This window comes from Theropithecus gelada, chromosome 7b (genome assembly GCF_003255815.1).
Source record: "Theropithecus gelada isolate Dixy chromosome 7b, Tgel_1.0, whole genome shotgun sequence".
NCBI classification, from domain to species: Eukaryota; Metazoa; Chordata; class Mammalia; order Primates; family Cercopithecidae; genus Theropithecus; species Theropithecus gelada.
Window position 1 is genome coordinate 6,221,941 of NC_037675.1, and position 15,200 is coordinate 6,237,140.

Consider the following 15,200-nt stretch of genomic DNA (forward strand, 5'->3'; position numbering starts at 1 on the left):
GTTGTCTGGGGAGGAGAGAAAGGGAACAGGATTCAGGTTCTGTCCCCACCTTCATTTTCCAGGTAGCACTGCTCTTTTTGAAAATCTTCTGGCTCAATATACGCTGACATGAGCATTCTCTATTAAAATTTCCCATCTTCTGTCTTCTGTGCCATGCTTCTATGTTTGTTGTTGTTTGTTTTTAGACAGAGTCTTGCTCTGTCACCCAGGCTGAAGTGCAATGGCACAATTTTGGTTCACTGTAACCTCCTGGGCTCAAGCAATTCTCCTTCATCAGCCTCTCAAGTAGCTGGGACTATGGGCACATGCCAGCATGCCTGGCTAATTTTTGTGTTGTGTGTGTGTCTAGACAGGATTTTGCCATGTTGGCCAGGCTGGTCTCGAACTCCTGAGCTCAGGTGATCTGCCTGCCTCAGCCTCCCAAAGAATTGGGATTACAGGCGCGAGCCACCGTGCCTGGCCTTGTATGTTGTTTTGGGTATGGAGAAATCCATTCTGCATGCCCCAATTTAGGGGCCACAAATTTGGTGGAAACAATACTAGTGATTGAACAGCAGCATTGTTGCCTAAGTGTCTTATTATTCTACCAGGCACATAATTATTTTCCAACGATTCAGTAACTTCGTTAGCTTCTTCAGGTAAATAAGCCTTTAATTCATCAAACACTCTTGGAATGTCATCAGCTGGAAGGAACATCAATGTAGACAAATGATGCCTTTTTAAACTGAAGTTATTGTTTTTGCCACATTGCTTGGCCAGTCCACTCATCTGAGTTTTCCACCAAATGCGTGGGACTGAATAGAAAAAAACAAACTTTATTGGAAGGTTACCTTGTAACCTTGATCACACCTAATTCCAAATCTGTCATTATGGTTTGGGTATTCAATTGAAATCCATTTTCTTCTGCATAGTTTATCAAATCTTCAAATAAACTTTTATAAATTGCACCACTTTTTTCAGTCATTAATACATAAACAAGTGGATAAGTTCTAGAGTTTTCAGACCCAATAGGGGCATGAATTGTATATAGTTGATTAAAAAAAAAAAAGGAGTGACAGTTTTGAAAGTCCCATTTATTTGCCACAGTGAAGTATATGCAAGTTATTTTTTAGTATTAGAGTTAGTGATAAACATAAAAATTCTATATTCTTTGACAGTCAAACCCCTAATCAAGACTAGTTTGGCTGAGTGCAGTGGCTCATGCCTGTAATCCCAGCACTTTGGGAGGCCAAGGCAGGAGGACTGCTTGAGCCCAGGGGTTTGAGACCAGCCTGGGCAACATGGCAAAAACTCTTTCTCTACAAAAAATACAAAAATTAGCCAGGCATGGTGGCACATACCTGTGGTCCCGGCTACTCAGGAGGCTGAGGTGGGAGGATCATTGGAGCCTGGAAAGTTGAGGCTGTAGTGAGCCATGATCATACCAGTGCACTCCAGTATAGGTGACAGAGTGAGACCCTGTCTCAAAAAAAAAAAAAAAAAAAAAAAAAAAGCCTAGCTCACCATTTAATGTGCTTTGTAACATTGGAGAAACCTCAGTATCAGCAAGCATCTTTGGTTCAGAGGTTGCTGAGCTTGTTAGATTCTTTTTATTCCCTGATGAAGGGCATTTTTTGAAGGCAAGCACGGCACCATGTGTGAAGGGGCAGAAGTCCTACATGATTGAATAATGTGGTAGAGGAGATTTCTTGCATTTTTTTTGCCACCAGTTTCACTTCTATCATCTTCAAAACGTTTGCTACATTTGCATTTGTAAAGTGGTTCTGGTCTACAAATGTTTTAAGTATATGCTATTCATTTGAAAGTCTGGTTATTGCCTGCCCATTGCAATTAAGTGCATTTCTATTTTCACAGAACCAAATTAAGTTCACAAATCTACCCTTTGTGAACTGAGAACCCATACACATCTCCTTGAACTGTGCTTCATTTCCAAATAAAGACAGTAGTTCCACCTAACATGATCCTGTGATAGTGATTTTCAGGATTTTAGACTTTATGGATTTTGATCTTTTAGGATTTCAACATTCAGGGTTTTGTCTTTCAGGATTATTATCCAAATCTGCCTGACACATCTTCTGATTAAACTAGAAGCTCTGAGGGGTGCCTTAGACCTCTTGGTGTCCCCATGACCTGGCTGAATGCCTAGCACAGAGTGGCATGCAATATTAGTGAAGGAGAAGTCTGCTGGGGAGGTGAGAGGCTGGGTGAATTTTGAAAAGGGATTCATCTCCAGCAGATGCTTGGGGCTGGGAGGAGAAACCACAGACCAGGAACCTGTGTTCCCTTGGCAGATAGGCCTCTTGGGGTTGATCTGTTCCAGCGGGAGGCTAGGTTCTGAGATCCAATCACTGCCTCAGGCCCCATTCCAAAGTCCCTGCCCTGATCAGTCAAGACCCGCATCATTTGCTCTTCTGAAGGCCGGCCTTGAAAGTCTCATTATCCTGGGAGAGTCTGATTTTCACCTGGCACTCAGGTCTCCAAAGATCCTAATAGTTTTTCTGGTTTCTACAGATGTTCTCAGCCCTAGGAATAGGATTCCTAGATGCATCCTTTATCACTTCTATCTGCATGACCTTGGGCAGATTCCTTCTGGATCTCAGGGTCCCATCTGCACTGCAGGATCCACTGTGCCTGCTCTGTACCTTTCCTCGCTCAGCAGCATGAGCCAGTGCATGCACTGCCTGTGTATTAGTCTGTTCTCCCACTGCTATAAAGAAAGACCTGAAACTGGGTAATTTTTAAAGAAAAGAGGTTTAATTGGCTCACGGGTCCATAGGCTGTACAGGAAACATGGCTGGGGAGGCCTCAGGAAACTTACAGTCATGACGGAAGGCGAAGGGGAAGCAAGGTACCTTCTATTCATGGTGGCAGGAGAGAGAGAGAGTGAACGGGGAAGTGCCACACATAATTAAACCATCAGATCTTACGAGAACTCACTATCATGAGAACAGCAAGGAGGAAATCTGCTCCCATGATCAGTCACCTCCCACCAGGCCCCACCTCCAACATTGGTGATTACAATTCCATATGAGATTTGGGTGGAGACAAAAACCCAAACCATATGGATCTGTAACCCCTAAGGCTCTACACCACTTCCTGAGGGCCTGCATGCAGAGTGCCCTGCTGTCATTTATGTTAACTCATTTTATTCTCACAGCAATCCAGGCAGGTCCTCACTGTTACCTTTGTTTTTCTTCATTTAAATCTTATTTTATTTTATTTTATTTATTTATTTATTTTGAGACGGAGTCTGGCTCTGTTGCCCAGGCTGGAGTGCAGTGGCCGGATCGCAGCTCACTGCAAGCCCCGCCTCCCGGGTTCACGCCGTTCTCCTGCCTCAGCCTCCCGAGTAGCTGGGAGTACAGGCGCCCGCCACCTCGCCCGGCTAATTTTTTTTGTATTTTAGTAGAGACGGGGTTTCACCGTGTTAGCCAGGATGGTCTCGATCTCCTGAACTCGTGATCCGCCCGTCTCGGCCTCCCAAAGTGCTGGGATTATAGGCTTGAGCCACTGCGCCTGGCTGAAATCTTATTTTAAATATATAGTAATTTAAACAATTCACACTCACACCTGTAATCCCAACAAGTAGGGAGGCTGATGTGGGAGGATTGTTTGAGACCAGGAGTTTGAGACTAGCCTAGGCAACATAGTGAGACCCTGTTTTTAAAAAACAACAACAACAATAACAAAAAACAATTTTTTTTTTTTTACCAGAAAAAAAAATCAAAATTTTATTTTATTTTATTTTATTTATTTATTTATTTTTTTTTTTTTTTTTTTTTTTTTTTTTTTTGAGGCGGAGTCTCGCTCTGTCGCCCAGGCTGGAGTGCAGTGGCCAGATCTCGGCTCACTGCAAGCTCCGCCTCCCGGATTTACGCCATTCTCCTGCCTCAGCCTCCTGAGTAGCTGGGACTACAGGCGCCCGCCACCTCGCCCTGCTAGTTTTTTTGTATTTTTTAGTAGAGACGGGGTTTCACTGTGTTAGCCAGGATGGTCTCGATCTCCTGAACTCGTGATCCGCCCGTCTCGGCCTCCCAAAGTGCTGGGATTACAGGCTTGAGCCACCGCGCCCGGCAAAAATCAAAATTTTAAAGCTCCAAAAGGTACACTCTGAAAAAGTCTTCCTCTGGCCTGGCATGGTGGCTCATACCTGTAATCCTAGCACTTTGGGAGGTGGAGGCAGGTAGATCACTTGAGGCCAGGAGTTTAAGACCAGTCTGGCCAACATGGTGAAACCCCATCTCTACTAAAAATGCAAAAATTAGCTGGGTGTGGTGGTGGGTGCCTATAATCCCAGCTACTTAAGAGGCTGAGGCATGAGGATCGCTTGAACCCAGGAGGTGGTGGTTGCAGTGAGCCCAGATTGTGCCATTGCACTCCAGCCTGGGCAACAGGGTAAGACTCTGTCTCCAAAAAAATAAAATAAAAAAATAAAAAAAAATAAATAAAAAATAAAATAATAAAAAGTCTTCCTCCTTCTCCCTTTCCTTCTTCAGCCACCCAATTTTTCTTCTTGGAGGGAACCCAAAAGCCCATTTTTTGTTTATCTTTTCTGAGACATTTTATGTTTTATGCACGCACAAGTAAATGTGTGTAAATGTTATGTCTCTCTGTCTCCTGCCTCCTTGATTGGTGGCTGTTATGTCTCTCTGTCTCCTACCTCCTTGATTGGTGGCATGCTATGCTTGTATTCTGCACCTTGCTTTTTTTTTTTTTATTAACAACATACCCCATCCCTGTTATTTTAAATGAGAGGATTCTGAGGTTCAGAGGGCTTATGTAGCCTAGTTGGTGAATGCAGGTCTCTTTGAATGCAAAGCCCGTGCCTCACTCTAAGCGGGGAGGCTCTGACTGTGAGGGAGTGTCAGCTGGCCTGGGCCCCCTGGATGTGCCCATTCAGGGCCTCTCCTCAATGAACCCTGGGCAGCTCTGCTGCCGCATCTCCTGGTGCCAAGGGAACTGGGAAAGAACTAACCAATGGTCCGGCCTGGCAGAGGGTCCGAGGACCTGGAGAAAAAAGGGCTTTGTTCCACACCCCCTGAAGACTGGCAGTAGTTGGCCTGCCCGGCCATGCTGCCTTTCTCTGTACCCTCTATAAGAGCAAAAACATTTTCGCTTCCTGCCAAGACCTGATGGCAGCCTGGCGGGTCCTGTGGTGGCCCCTCCGAGGGCCGGCTCCCACGCCTCACTGCCTTTTGATGGCCTTGCTGGAGATGGGCAGCTGCAGTGGTCCCTGCCAAGGCCTCGGGACTGGCCTCCCTGAGAATGTGCATCTGCTCCCACGTCTGGATCTCACTGCTGCACTGGGAAGAAACTCTCCCTGCCTGTGCTCCGGGCCAACCAGCCTTATGGGGATTGGTGCAAAGGCTGGGGGCCCAGGAGAGGTGGCCAGCCTGAGCTAATTGGTAGTTAAATGTGTAGTTATGCTTTTCCCCACAAAAAGCCCTGTGACCTCTTCTTCCTCAGGCTCTCCTCTCTTCAAAAACAGCTCAGCCTGAAAGGTCTCCTGGGAGGCTGCAAGCAGCTTCCGGTGCTCCGTGCTTGTGAGTGCTTGCTCCTGGGTCCAGTCCTGCTGGCTGGGCTGGAGGGGAATGCCGGGAGCCAGGAGCTGCCTAAAGCTCACAGCTCTAGTAGGGTTTCTCCTCAGAGGAGCCAGTGCCCCAAACCAGGATTTACTCTTTTTGCCCTCAAACCCCAAGCAAGGCGTCCAGCAGGTCTGTCCCTGAGTAAACAGCCAATGGGCAGTGTCTCTGTGCCTCATCCTCCCAAGTGTGAAATGGTCACAGTAAGGAGATTTGTTTGCTTGGTTTTTTTCCAGATGCTTCAAAACACTCTTTCATAATTGAGATTTTATTGGTTGTGTTGAGGCTCAGTACACAGACATTTCAGTTTGCACACAGTTCTTATATGTACTGAAAATCTAAAAAGCCATGTATTGTAATTCTTTTTAAAAGTTATTCCAGTGACTTTCCAGCTTAACATTTGGAGGCAAATTTTCCTTAAGAGGCTATCAAGTACCAGTATCTGCACATGTGGATAAGCTGTTACATACATCCCACCAATACACAACTGAACAGCAAATATACCACATACTCAAATTTTCTTTTTCTTTTTTTTTTTTTTTTGAGACGGAGTCTCGCTCTATCGCCCAGGCTGGAGTGCAATGGCCGGATCTCAGCTCACTGCAAGCTCCGCCTCCCGGGTTCACGCCATTCTCCTGCCTCAGCCTCCCGAGTAGCTGGGATTACAGGCACCTGCCACCACGCCCAGCTAGTTTTTTTTTGTATTTTTTAGTAGAGATGGGGTTTCACCATGTAAGCCAGGATGGTCTCGATCTCCTGACCTCTTGATTCGCCCGTCTCAGCCTCCCAAAGTGCTGGGATTACAGGCTTGAGCCACCGCGCCCGGCCCATACTCAAATTTTCAATCTTTCACAGCACATTAACAAAGTTACTAGGAAAACAGGACTACCACGACCAAGGATGTTACAGAGTGCACACAATTCTCAGGGATTGCTATAATCAAGTGGATTTCTTTAGGAAACAATTCTGCTAAAAAACAATATGGGTAGGCCCAGCGTGGTGTCTCACATATGTAATCCCAGTACTTTGGGAGGCCGAGGATGGCAGATCACCTGAGGTCAGGAGTTCGAGGCCAGCCTAGCCAACATGGTGAAACCCTGTCTCTACAAAAATGCAAAAAATTAGCCGGGCATGATGGCAGACACCCTGTAATCCCAGTTACTCGGGAAGCTGAGGCAGGAGAATTGCTTGAACCCAGGAGGCGGAGGTTGCAGTGAGCCGAGATCATGCCATTACACTCCAGCCTGAGTGACAGAGCGAGACTCCATCTCAAAAAAAAAAAAAAAAAAAAAAAAAAAAAAAAATTACAACAACATGGGAATAGAAGTAATTTTAAATGCTCAGGACATTAAATGTAGGACTGTGACTCCATATTGCCATTTAGTATGCTTTGTATTATAGGATATAAAAACTAACCCCTCTGTCTATGGAATGTTAAGCTGACACCCAAGACAGTCAAAGCCTCCCATAATCCAATAGCCCACTCTATTTTCTGGTTGTACCAAAAAATAAACAAGCAGCGAATGGTTTCACCTTTTTAAAAAAAGCATTTACACTTGAAAAATGGGATTAGGTGTGATTCCCTCCTTCTTAAAAATGTTTCTGGCTAACTCTCTTTTCGGACTCAGCCCGCCTGCACCCAGGTGAAATAAACAGCCATGTTGCTCACACAAAGCCTGTTTGGTGGTCTCTTCACATGGACGGCATGACATTTTGGTGCCATGACTCGGATCAGGGGACCTCCTTTGGGAGATCAATCCCCTGTCCTCCTGCTCTTTGCTCTGTGAGAAAGATCCACCTATGACCTCTGGTCCTCAGACCAATCAGCCCAAGGAACATCTCATCAATTTTAAATCAGGCAGGAATGTCAGGCCTCTGAGCCCAAGCCAAGCCACTACATCCCCTGTGACTTGCACGTATACACCCAGATGGCCTGAAGTAACTGAAGAATCACAAAAGAAGTGCAAATGCCCTGCCTCGCCTTAACCCGATGACATTCCACCACAAAAGAAGTGAAAATGGCCGGTCCTTGCCTAAAGCGATGATATTATCTTGTGAAATTCCTTTTCCTGGTTCAAAAAGCTCCCCCACTGAGCACCTTGTGACCCCCCATTCCTGCCCACCAGAGAACAATCCCCCTTTGACTGTAATTTTCCTTTACCTACCCAAATCCTATAAAACAGCCCCACCCTTATATCCCTTGGCTGACTCTCTTTTTGGACTGAGCCCGCCTGCACCCAGGTGAAATAAACAGCCATGTTGCTCACAAAAAAAAAAAAAAATTGTTTCTAGGCCGGCCATGGTGGCTTACACCTGTAATCCCAGTACTTTGAGATGTCAAGGCAGGCATATCTCTTGAGCTCAGGAGTTTGAGACCAGCCTGGGCAACAAAGTGAGACTCTGTCTCTACAAAAAATACAAAAAAGTAGCCAGGCATTGTGGCATGCATCTGTGGTCCCAGCTACCCAGGAGGCTGAGGTGGGAGGATGGCTTGAGCCTGGGAGGCAGAGTGCAGTGAGCTGAAATGGCGCCACTGCATTCCAGTCTGGGCATCAGAGCCAGACCCTGTCTCAGAAAAAAAACCACTATTATTTTGTAAACTTGCATTTATGAAATAGTTGATGAAAATGTTTATCTCGATTGTACAAAAAGGGAGACGGGGACCACTGATAAAACATGGTATGTGATTTAATCAGACTTGGCTTCTTTCTCTCCAGCTTCATCAGCTGGAGAGAAATCATTTTAGTTTCTCCATTTTCTGCAGGTAAATCTTCTTTAGTTTCCTAGTTAGCCACTTAGGCCTGTTTTCCCTTTGCTCCCCTTTCCCCTTTTGTTTGCACTTTTTTGTCCAAAGATTTATCCTTCTCTGCTGCCTTTTTCAGCTTTGTTTTCACTTTTGCAGGAGCAGGTTAGCTGACAACCTCTTCCTGGGCTCTTCCTTGGAAGCTGTGTCTGTGGAGCAGATCTTCCTCTTCCTCTTTGGCAGTGGGGAGGGTGCGTGCCCAGTGCTGCTGGCTGTGGAGGAGCTGGGCTGCCTCGCCGCTCACAATAAAAAGATTTGATGAAGGCAAGAGTGCCCTGATTAAGGGAGGAGACCACCCCTCATATTGTCTTATGCCCAATTTCTGCCTCCAAAGAAAGAAGAAGTAAAAACTAAAAGGGAGAAATGGAATCCACAGGCAGATAGCCCAGCACCACGCATTGGGCCTCGTAGTTAAAAATCAACCCCTGACTTGGCTGAGTGCGGTGGCTCATGCCTGTAATCTCAGCACTTTGGGAGGCCAAGGCTTGCAGATCATGAGGTCAGGGGTTCAAGACCAGCCTGACCAACATGGAGACACCCCGTCTCTACTAAAAATACGAAATTAGCCGGGGTGGTAGCACATGCCTATAATCCCAGCTACTCGGGAGGCTGAAGCAGGAGAATTGCTTGAACCCTGGAGGCGGAGGTTGCGGTGAGCCGAGATTGCACTATTGCACTCCAGCCTGGGCAACAAGAGTGAAACTCCATCTCAAAAAATAAAAATAAAAAAAATAAATCAGCCCCCGACCTAACTGCTTGTGTTATCTATAGATTCCAGACATTGTATGGACAAGCATCGTGAAAATCCTATCCTGTTCCATTCTGATTATCGGTGCATGCAGCCCCCAGCCACTTACCCGCTGCTTGTTCAATCGACCACAACTCTTTCACGTGGACCCCCTTAGAGTTGTGAGCCCTTAAAAGGGATGGGAATTGCTCACTCAGGGAACTCGGGTTTTGGAGACGTGAGTCTGCTGATGCTCCCAGCTGAATAAAGCCCTTTCCTTTTCTACAACTCGGTGTCTGAGGGGTTCTTGTCTGCGGCCCGTCCTGCTACATGATAAAGCCGGGAGAGCAGCAGGCTGAAGCTGAGCCTCTGCTGGGAGAAGCTTTGTCGGAAGAGCAAAAATAGAGGGACCTGTTGGTGGCAGGTGGGGAGAGGAGAGAGCTTTGCGTTGGCTGGGGTCCACACTCAACCCAGGTGTTACCAGAAAGGGGTCCTGATACAAACCCCAAGAGAGAGTTCTTGGATCTTGCCCAAGAAAGAATTCAGGGCGGATCCATAGACTAAAGTGAAAGGAAGTTTATAAAGAAGTGAAGGAATAAATAAGGGCTACTCCAGAGGCAGAGCAGCGCCAAGGGCTACTGGTTGCCCATTTTTATGGTTATTTCTTGATTATATTTCTTGATTATATATGCTAAACAAGGGGTGGACTACTCATGTCTCCCCTTTTTAGACCATATAGGGTAACTTCCTGACGTTGCCATGGCATTTGTAAAGTGTCATGGCACTGGGGGAGTGTAGACATGAGGATGACCAGAGGTCATGCTTGTGGCTATCTTGGTTTTGGTGGATTTTGGCCGGTTTCTTTACTGCAAACTGTTTTATCAGCAAGATCTTTATGACCTGTATCTTGTACCAATCTCCTGTCTCATCCTGTAACTTAGGAAGCTTAACTGTCTGGAATGCAGCCCACTAGGTTTCAGCCTCATTGTACCCAGCTCCTATTCAAGATGGAGTTGCTCCGGTTCAAATGCCTCTGACTCTGGGACGTGGGCCCCCAAATGTGGTACCGGGGGGACATGGCCCAGGGCATCTTCAGCATGGGCCTGTCCTGTGAGGGATGGCAAGGAGAGACATTAGTGTTTGGGATGTAGGTCCAGTACCCTGAGAATGGAGTGGCCTGACACAGGTCACAGCCCACTTGAAGCAGCTGCAGATGGCAGCCTTGTGGATGCGATTGCAGCCTGCAGTCTTTCCTAGAGGTGCAGGGGCCAAGAGAAAAACGTTCTTTTTGCTATCTGAAGGTTCACTGAGAATCACTGACAAAACGCAGACTAACAGGCCAAAAAGCATACAAACCTATTTGATCACAATTTTATGTGATGGAGGAAACTTCAGAATGAAGACCCCGAAGATACAGAGGAAGCTGTCCATTTTTATGCTTAGGTTCGGAGAAGTATGAGTGGTCATGTAGAACTGTGATTGGACAAAACTCTATTAATTAATTTTTTTTTTTTTTTTTTTTTTTTTTTTTTGAGACGGGGTCTCGCTGTGTCTCCCAGGCTGGAGTGCAGTGGCGTGATCTCGGCTCACTGCAAGCTCCGCCTCCCGGGTTCACGCCATTCTCCCGCCTCAGCCTCCCAAGTAGCTGAGACTACAGGCGCCCGCCACCACACCCGGCTAGTTTTTTGTATTTTTAGTAGAGACGGGGTTTCACCATGTTAGCCAGGATAGTCTCGATCTCCTGACCTCGTGATCCACCCGCCTCGGCCTCCCAAAGTGCTGGGATTACAGGCTTGAGCCACCGCGCCCGGCCAAAACTCTAATGTTAATAGGCCTAGTGGGGAAATACAGCAAGGCCTGTCTGTATATTTTCTTCTTGGCCTCTCTGTGGAGCATTCTTGCCTTCTGGGTATGGGGTAAGACTCTCTGTGGAACGGGGATCTTGTGACCTACTATCGAACAAAGTAGGTTAGATAATTTCTTTTTCTTTCTTTCTTTTTTTTTTTTCTTAAGACAGGGTCATTCTGTTGCCCACGCTGGAGTGCAGTGATGTGATCCTGGCTCACTGCAGCTTTGACCTCCCAGACTCAGCTGATCCTTCTGCCCCAGCATCCCCAGTGGCTGGGACCACAGAGCATGCGCTACTGCACCTGGCTAAGTTTTAAATTTTCTGTAGAGAGGAGGTTTCGCCATGTTGCCTAGGCTCATCTAGAACTACTGGGCTCAAACAATCCACCTGCCTCCACCTCACTAGGTGCTGGGATTATAGGCATGAGCCACTGCACCTGGCCTGGTCAGATGATTTCTTTTGTTTTTTTTTTTTTTTTGAGACGGAGTCTTGCTCTGTCACCCAGGCTGGAGTGCAGTGGCCGGATCTCGGCTCATTGCAAGCTCCGCCTCCCGGGTTCATGCCATTCTCTTGCCTCAGCCTCCCGAGTAGCTGGGACTACAGGCACCCGCCACCTCGCCCGGCTAGTTTTTTGTAATTTTTAGTAGAGATGGGGTTTCACCGTGTTAGCCAGGATGGTCTCGATCTCCTGACCTCGTGATCCGCCCGTCTCGGCCTCCCAAAGTGCTGGGATTACAGGCTTGAGCCACCGCGCCCGGCCTAGATGATTTCTTTAGAGCCATGTTTTACACAGAAAAAGGGAGGAAGTTAGAGTAATATTTTGGGGTTTGATGGCTGGCTTTGGGGAAAAGGGGTTCTGGTTTCGAAGGCCTGCCTTGGGGAAGAGAGACTGTAGTTTCTGTGGCTAGCCTTGGGGGCCAGAGACAGGGGGCAGGAGAAGATCGGAGAGAAACTTTTGCTTCTGAGGTTGCTTTTGAGGCCTCCAATTTGGAGGAGCATCTTTTGAGCCCCAGTCGCAGCATAGGGGAAAATGGTCATAATACTTAGAGAGGGTAAGAGGAAGGCTGTGGGTCCCTGCGGGGAAGTTCAGGACAGCACTCGTGCAGGAGTTCTCTGGGAGGTACTGGAAAGCAAGTAGGGGACTGTCACCCCAGGAATGCAGGAAACAGGGTTCGGTGCTAACTCAGAAGGGGGAGGGTGTTGGGAGACCCTCCTGATCCTCCCTCCCAAACACATCCTTCAGGGAGTTCAAGCAGCAAGTGGCTACCCACATGCTTTTTCATGGAGAAAATAGAATTTTATCTGGTGTGGGGTTTTAAGAGTTCAGCTGACATTCCTGGCAGCTGAAAGGCATTAAATCTGCAGTCAGAAGGCCTTACGGAGAGACATTCAGAGTGTGCTGTGTGTGATTCAAGCAGTCTGACCTGTCTCTGAGAGCCGCTGTGGTTTTGTTGAGATGGGCACTGGGCATTTGTGCTTTGTTAGTCCTGGATGAGCTTGTTTCCCCATGGGACTTGGAGCTTCTCCTGGTCACCTTCATGTTCCATTGGCATCCAACACGGGCTTGCCAGATAGGACATGCTCAGTAGGAGGATGGAAAATTTAATAAACCATTTGAAAATTTCCAGAGCCATTTTGCAAATATGAATCAACTGAGGCTTATAAATAATTAGAGGGATCTGTCTGGTGTTCTGTAGGACACCCTACTTTTGTTCTTTCCCCTCCAACCCTAGTAGAAAAGAAATTTTTAGCATGATAATGAGGCAAAGTCAGGTTAGGAGAGGTCATGAAAAAAGGTTTGTCTGCCTGCAGATTCTCACCTTGGTGAATCTGAAAGACCCAAGACCCCTAGAGTAGGTAAGTCCCCATCTCTGCCCACTCCTCTAGGATGGAACCAGGAACAAGGCTCCAGGACCACACATGTCAGCTGTCAGGGTGGTACCAGGCTTGCAGGGAGGGCAGAGAGGACAAAAAAGGGAAAGAGATGAATACCAGAGAGAAAAAGGGATGCCTGGATCTCTATCCAAGCCTGCCCATATGGGAAAAATAAAAAGTAATGTTTTGCACCACGCTATGAAATTGTTCATTGACTAAGATTTTGTTCCAGTTAAGGAATAATATCCGCAATACCTTCTTGAGTATTGTGATGAGGGGGTTAAGCAGCCAAGCATGTTGCTGTTATTTTGAATGAACCCAGGAGATATCACCCCCTAAAATCCCACATTGTTATGCTGATTGCTTCAAACTGAAGGCATCTGGGAAAACAGTGGATACACAGAGGGACTTTTCCTGAATTTCCTTTATCTGAGTAAAGGTAGATTCTCCAGAAGGAAGCCAATTGTCGTGAAACCCCTCCCTAGAAATTTGTATCTATCAGGAAGATTAACAAGTCACAGGACTCAAACCTAGGAGAGATTAAAGTTGACGTTTCATCCGGACAGTCTATTACCTATTCTTCTGAAGGCTCATCCTTTTTTTTTTTCATAACCATCTGTATGTAGGTGGCCTACATACCCCACTCCCCTGTCCCCTAGACGGGTAAGGATGTTTCAGTCGATGACAGACCACATGTAAAATGGTGGCCCCATGAGAAAAAAAGGGAGCTAATTTTTTTTTTCTTTTTTTTTGAGACAGGGTCTCACTCTTGCCCAGGTTGAGTGCAGTGGGCTGATTCATGGCTCACTGCAGCCTCGACCTCCTTGGCTCAACCAATCCTCCTGCCTCAGCCTCTGAGTAGCTGGGACTATAGGTGCACACCATCATACTGGGCTAATTTTTTAATTTTTTTGTAGAGGCAGGGGTCTCACTATGTTGCCTAAGCTGGTATTGAACTCCTGGCCTCAAGTGATCCTCCCATCTTGGCCTCCCAAAGTGCTGGGATTACAGGTATGAGGCCATAGGCCTGGCTGAGGTGAAAAATTTCTATCATCTAGTGACACCTAGCCTTGGTAATATCATAGTGTAACATATTATCTTTTCTATAGTTAGACATGTTTAGATACACAAATAGTCACCATTGTGTTACAGCTGCCTACAGTAGTCAGTGCAGTAACATAGAGTAAAGTTTATAGCCTAGGAGTAATAGGCTATACCTATAGCCTAGGTGTGTGGTAGGCTATGCCATCCAGGTTTGTGTAAGGGCACTCTATGATGTTCCCACAATGATGAAATTGACTAATGGTGCATTTCTCAAACATATCCCATTCCTTAAACAGTGATGATTAAAGGCCGGGCGCAGTGGCTCAAGCCTGTAATCCCAGCACTTTGGGAGGCCGAGACGGGCGGATCACGAGGTCAGGAGATCGAGACCAGCCTGGCTAATACGGTGAAACCTCGTCTCTACTAAAAAAAAAAATACAAAAAACTAGCCGGGTGAGGTGGCGGGCGCCTGTAGTCCCAGCTACTCGGGAGGCTGAGGCAGGAGAATGGCGTAGACCCGGGAGGCGGAGCTTGCAGTGAGCTGAGATCCGGCCACTGCACTCCAGCCTGGGCGACAGAGCCAGACTCTGTCTCAAAAAAAAAAAAAAAACAGTGATGATTAGACAACTTCATTGGGTTACTGGCTTTTTGCTTTTCTGTGATGCCTCTGTTGGGGGTCATAAAACAATAGCCCAAAAACAAGGCCTCAGAGGCAGCTCTCTCTAACCTTCTAATCTCCTGTTTCTAGACTCGCATTCTCTCTAGAGGCTAGCCATAGAAACTAGAATCCCTCTTTCCCAAGGGAGGTCATGAAAACCAGACCCCTTTTCTCCAAAGCCAGCCATAAAACCCAAAAATATTACTAACTCTGCTGCCACCCCAGCCTTTCTGTGTAAGAACTGGCTATAAAGAAATTTACCTTTTTTTTTTTTTTTTTTTTGAGATAGAATCTCTCTCTGTTGCCCTGGCTGGAGTGCAGTGGCACGATCTTAGCTCACTGCAACCTCTGCTTCTTGGGTTCAAGTGATTCTCCTGCCTCAGGCTCCCAAGTACCTGGGACTACAGGTGTCCACCACTGTGCCTGGCTAATTTTTGCATTTTTAGTAGAGATGGGGTTTCACCATTTTGGCCAGGCTGGTCTTGAACTCCTGAACTTGTGATCTGCCCGCCTTTGCTTCCCAAAGTGCTGGGATTACAGGCATGAGCCACCATGCCCAGCCTTTTTTTTTTTTTCAGATGGTTCAAGTGATTCTCCTGCCTCAGCCTCCCGAGTAGCTGGGATTACAGGCATGCACCACCACGCCTGGCTAATTTTTTGTA

The 15,200-nt window shown here is 46.7% G+C and overlaps 1 pseudogene; it reads right to left on the reverse strand.

Moving 5' to 3' along the window:
- Positions 1 to 6,977: 6,977 nt before the first annotated feature.
- On the reverse strand, positions 6,978 to 12,470 carry LOC112629164 (annotated as a pseudogene).
- Between the last annotated feature and the right edge of the window lie 2,730 nt (positions 12,471 to 15,200).